General features: G+C 36.5%; 1 non-coding gene across 1 annotated transcript; it reads left to right on the top strand.

Moving 5' to 3' along the window:
* Window positions 1-2997: 2997 nt before the first annotated feature.
* Trnaa-ugc (transfer RNA alanine (anticodon UGC)) lies at window positions 2998-3069 on the top strand. The gene has a single exon. It is a non-coding gene; the product is annotated as a tRNA-Ala (tRNA).
* The last annotated feature ends 2931 nt before the right edge of the window (window positions 3070-6000 follow it).

Raw genomic sequence — 6000 nt, 5'->3', positions numbered from 1 at the left:
AGCTAGAGGCAAATCTAAGGAGAAACGTTTGAAATCGATTGAAAAGATTAAAAATATACATCTCAAGAAATAAAGCGACTGAAAGCTGGGCGTGGTGATACGCGCCTCTCATTCCAGCTACTACGGAGGCTGAGACAAGAGGATTGCAAGATTGAGGCCAGTCTCGGCAAATTAGCCAGCCTGCTGTTTGAAAGGGAGGCGGGGATGTAGCTCAGTGGAATAAAGCCTTTGAATTCAATGCCAGTTCCGGAAAATAAATCAATAAAGTGAGTGGTTGTATCCCTTAGCAAGGCACAAGACCCTTCGCGAGTATGAACGTTGTGTACTGAAAGGCTACTACTCATCGAGAGCATGGACAGAGCCTAAAGCGATGCAAAACTCCAGCCACCACACACCTACTACGCAGGGTGGCCCTTCCCTCTCTCCCTACCGCAAAGCGACTTGGCACTCTAGTTCTTTCCTTGCGTCTTTCCATCCCAGACCTTGCCTACTAACCAGCAATTCTCGTGGCTGCAAGGCTTCGGTGCCGAGCGCGACTGGCACGTGTGGACCCCTAGCATTGCCGCAGGACGCTCTGGTAACCGATTCGTGGTCAGCAAGCTCTCTGGATGTCGTTTCCAGGCAGCCGCGTACCCATGTGTGCTTGTGAAGTCCCGGCACACATTTAAATATTTATTTTAATATAGAGCTATAAAAATGCAGACTAACTATATCAAATCGTTTTCTTTTTGCACGCTGGAAACACCTTAGTGCTGGATTATTGTTAGAAAATGGTACGCTGTCATATTCATCAGTACCTTACACCAGGGATTCTCAAACTTTAGCGCTTATCGTAATCACCGCCAGGGCTTATTAAAACAAATTATTGGAGCTTACCCTCAGAATTCCTGTCATAGATCTGGAGAGGTCCAGAGACTATATTTTTAGCAAGAATCTAGATGATGCTGATGTGATGCTATTGTTCATACTATTATGCTAAGACCGTTTCAAATTGTATTATCTGGATTTATATTTGAATCTTCAGCATCTTGATTATACTTTTTATTCCATAGGATACAGGTTTACTTGCTCTACTTAGTCTGTTTTCTTCTTAGACCAGGTTAAGAGTTAGTGTCATTAGTGAACTATGTTATTAACATAGAACAAACATGTTTGTGTCTTTCCACATTATCAGAATTTACTGAATAACAAGTTCACTCCCTACACCACTTTCATTGGTGGCGGTTCACCAAATACTTGTGAGTCACCTGATAGTCATAAGCTGGGCAAAAGCAAGTTCTTTTATTCCAACCTTAATTTCAAATATTTATAACACTGAATTCACACATCATACTTAACAAATATGTGTGGTGCATATGCATGTGTGTATGTTATGGAAAGCCTAGTAAATGTTTAAGGCAACCACCAGGTTCAGGCATCTAAACTAAGAGCAAAGGCAGACAGCAGATATGAATGAAGGCAAAGAGTCACACTGTAAGTGGTCAGATAAGATTATGAACTTGTTCGGAGTGCAGAACTTTCAAAGCCCAGTTTCTTATTCTAGTTCAAGGTCTAATAGCAGTTTTCATGTGTCAGCTTGGAATATCAACTTGAGATGTCAGCTTGGAGAAACCAGATGAAGGAATGAAATTAGGGAGTTCATTGTTATGGAGATTTTCCTGGGCTAGGCTTGAGATGAATGACCAGGTGACAAGGTCAGAGTGCTTTTGTTTCTGGACTTGGGGTGTTCCTTCTTTTATGGGTCTTGAGTGAGAGAGTTGCTTCATTCAGTGGTGTGTTCAATAAACTCATGAATCTGTTTTTTCCAATATGAGTTTGATATATTCATGCATCCATGTGCTTCTGCTTAATTTGGTAAGTTCATAGGTGGTCATTTTTATTAGCACGATTAATTTATTTAGCAGTTTGTACCTATGGTTGTGCTAGGCAGATGATAATTGTTTACTTGAACAAAGAAAGTATAGAGTCTTCCACCTCAGTACTTAAACTCAAAATGGAGTAGCTTAAGACAAACTATTACTTTATAATATGGAGTAACACAAGTTTAGGCATAGTCTGAGAACTACTACTCTTCACTTCAGGAATAACTCACAGCACGGCACCACCTGCTCTCCACAGTTAAACATACATTGACTAGGCCCATAAAATGAGATTGGGTGACCTCATAATGATGTTAGGAAGAAGAAATAAGGCTGGGCAATAGGTAGATGGGTTCTTAAGTAACTTCCACAGTGGAACACAAATAGTACAGATATTTGCTGAAAAACTTCTAAAAAGGCTATTTTAAAATCATGACGTACATGATTCCATGCTTCTCCAAAGAAGGGAAAATGTCTGATTGATATTTTGATTGGACAGGCTGCGTGAACATCTCATGGATATTGAATGCCTTACCCAGGATTGGGCACAGGGTTGACTTCCTTAAATTCATAGATCTATATAAACCCCTAGACAATAGCCATCTTTTGGTATCCCTCTCCTGGGACCCCTCCCTCTTTGGGAGCGCAGCTTTCTTTCTATTATTCTAACAAATCCTGTTACTTTGCTTTCACCCTTGTGTCCATGGATTTTATTCTTCAAATTCATGAGACAAAGAACCCAGACCCATGCCCCCATGCTACAATACGATGATCTATCCCAGTTCTTTACCTAGCTTGATTGGCCCCTGTTAATTGTTAGACTTTGTGTTATACATTAGATTTCCTAGAAGTTTGCTGTTACCATTTACTTTTCCTGATGCTAGTTTTTCCAAATGGCTGTTGATACTCCTGTACAAATAAAAGTCAATTTTGTAACCACTCTTTCTGAACAGAGTTTTTGTTTCAGATGAATCTAAAGCCTTTAGGGGCACAATTTGCATAAATCCTCTTTCTGATATTCAAGACCTGTATACACACAATTCATGCATAACAGACTACACAAAACATATTTTAGAGAAAGTTTGGTCAAATGTATACAAAGAACAGTATTTTTGTGCTATGCAAATGACATGAAGTTGGGGATGTAGCTCAGTGGTAGAGCACATGCTTTGCATGCATGAGGTCCTGGGTTCAATCCCCAGCATCTCCACTTTCTTACTCTTTAATAAAGTCTCCACCCACAACCATTTTTCAAGGCTAAATCTTAATAAACAGGTACTTGGATTTTAGCACTCTTAATATTTCTATCAATTTAAACTTTAAATATTAAATCAGATTTCATCTTCCTGCATCCTATTTTGAAAGAAAAAAATGCTACAGAAAAAAATTTAGCTTTCTATCTCTGCCAAGGTCACTCAAACTCTGGTGCTATATAACTTTTTTGGAAGAGGCAGAAAATTGGGAGAGATAAAAGAGGGGATTAGGTCAAACCAATGTATCGATATTTTTCTACCCCTGTTCTTTGTTTTTTTTCAATAATACTTTTACCTTTGTCACAAAGGTTCCTAAGTTTCCAAATAAATAACTATTTTATATCTCATTCCTTCTACTTTAGAAAAATCATATTTAATTTTTGTATATAAAATACTACTGGTTGGGCTGGGGATGTGGCTCAAGTGGTAACGTGCTCGCCCAGCATGCGCAGGGTGCTGGGTTCAATCCTCAGCACCACATAAAAATAAAATAAAGATGTTGTGTCCACCAAAAAAAAAAAAAAAAAAAACCCTGAAAAATAAATATTAAAAAATTCTCTCTATCTTCCCTCTCTCTCTTAAAAAATTAATTAAAATACACTGGTTATATAATTGGTCAAAAATATGATTACTATAATTTCTACTTAGTTGGCTGCCTGGACCTAAGAAAATAACTAAGAGAAGTTTTAGGCAAAGAACAGCCTTTGACTAGGAAGAGAGTTGATAAAAATGTTTGTAAAGATGGGGAAGAAAATGGTTTTTATTAGCTGCCCATTAGTACTTTTTTAAACCAGAAAAAAAAAAAAACCCTGCTATTTGCATTTTTCCAGAAGAGCAATTAACATAGGCCAAGAAATGGTGTTCTCTAAAGCAGTAACTCAGAAAATTCATTCTTGGAAATTGTATCAGTAATAGGACATTTCACTATTGTCTAGAGTATCTGAGTCATGAGACTCAGATGACTTTACCTAGGTTTTAGAAACTGAGACCAACAATGTAGTTCAGTGTAGAGACTGTACTTGCCCTTCAAGGAGCTGGATTCAATTTCCAGCACCAAAACAAAACAAAAACAACTCAGACTTGATTACCAAAAAAGTCCAGGGTTTCAGTGAAAGTGTCTCTTAATATTTATTATTATGGGATGTTAATGTAGCTCAATGGAAGGAGGCTTGCTTAGCATGTACAGTCCCTGTTGGGTTCATCCCAACATGACTGCAAAAATACACAAAAACACCATGTATTTAATATTTATCTCCACTTTGTAGCTTCAATAAAACAGGGTCTGACTCTACTTCTCAGGTAAGGCCTGATGCTAATTACTTTACTCAACCTTGCTTTGCTTTGATTCTGTCAAAAAACTTCTTTCAAATTAAACTCTTCTCCCTCCTAAATTCTATAATAACTCTGTCTCTTGCTGCTTTGCGTGTGTATGTGTGTATGTGTGTATGAAAACCTGCATTTCTTTTTGCATTTATGCTTTGCCTGAGCAAAGACTGAATTAATCTTTTATATATTAAGACTGAACAGTTGAGGCTTTTAAAAATATTTTGCATACAGAAGCTAAAAATGGATGTTGTGAAGTGAAAGATTAAGAAATAGAAACTGGCCTTTTGGTTAAAATAAATTCAGTCATTGAACTTAGTACAGGGAAAGCCTTCTAAATATTAAAAAAAAAAAAAAAAAAAAAAAAAAGCAGCCAAGCACAGTGGTACATGCCTGTAATCCCAGCAGCTCAGGAGGCTGAAGCAGAAGGAACCTGGCAAGTTCAAAGCCAGTCTCAGCAACTTAGTGAGACCCTGTCTTTAAATAAAATATAAAAAGGGCTAGTGATGTGGCTCAGTGTTTAAGCCCCCTGGGTTCAATCTCTGGTATAAAAAAAAATTAAATTAAAAAATAAAAATACTATACAAAAAAAATGTTGATTTATTTGCATAGACCAAATTTAATATAATCATTTTGACAAATTGAAAAAAATCAAGGATAAACTATAAAGATTTTTCTAGCATATATAAAGATAAAAATATTATTAAAAATAAATAAGTTTCTGCAGATCAATTCCAAAAGAAAAACAATTAGAAATTAAGTAAAGAAGTGTGTTTTTAAAATGTAGCAAACAATTTTGATGAAAGTGGAACTTGTATAAGGCTATCTGTTGAATACATCAACCCATAGGGAAGTATATAATTGTGTGTGCAGCAGGAAGTATTCAATCTTAAATGAGCTGCAAGTGACATTTATTTGACTTAAAATAGGGAACACGAGAAGTTAATATATTTTGTCTGAAACTGTTCCGTTGACAAGTAGCACTTGTTTTGAATTCGATCAGATAAATTATACTGTCACTTATATATTTATACTTAAAGTAAAAGGAAAGAAGGGAGGAAGGAAAAAAGAAAGGAAGGAGAGAATGAGAAATAAGGATGAAGAAAAGAAAGAAGGAAGGGAGAGACAGGGAAGCAGAAAGGAAGAGAAAACAAATAAATAAAATACTGAGTAAATGAACAAATTATCACTTTTGTTCTAAGAAAATTCCATGTGTGCTTAAGCTTTGTTAGGGTCAGAAGCATACATAAAATTCGTATGTTGAAATCCTAACTTCAGCACCTCAGCATATGACTCTATTTGGAGATAGAATTTTTAGAGAGGAATTTAGTTAAAATAAGGTCATTCAGGTGGTCCTGACCCAATATGACTAAAGCCTTTGAGAGAAGTGTGTGTTAGGACAGACACACAAAGGAAAGCATTTTATGAAGACACCAGCAGATAGCCATTCACAATTCAAGGAGAAAGACCTTAGAAGAAGCCAACTCTTAATAAATAAGATGGTATCAAATTCAAAAGCTTCTGCACAGCAAAGGAAACAATTAGGAATATAAAGAGAGAACCTA

The sequence above is a fragment of the Ictidomys tridecemlineatus genome, chromosome 8 (assembly GCF_052094955.1).
Source record: "Ictidomys tridecemlineatus isolate mIctTri1 chromosome 8, mIctTri1.hap1, whole genome shotgun sequence".
Classification (NCBI taxonomy): Eukaryota; Metazoa; Chordata; class Mammalia; order Rodentia; family Sciuridae; genus Ictidomys; species Ictidomys tridecemlineatus.
This window is presented reverse-complemented; position numbering and strand designations above follow the sequence as displayed.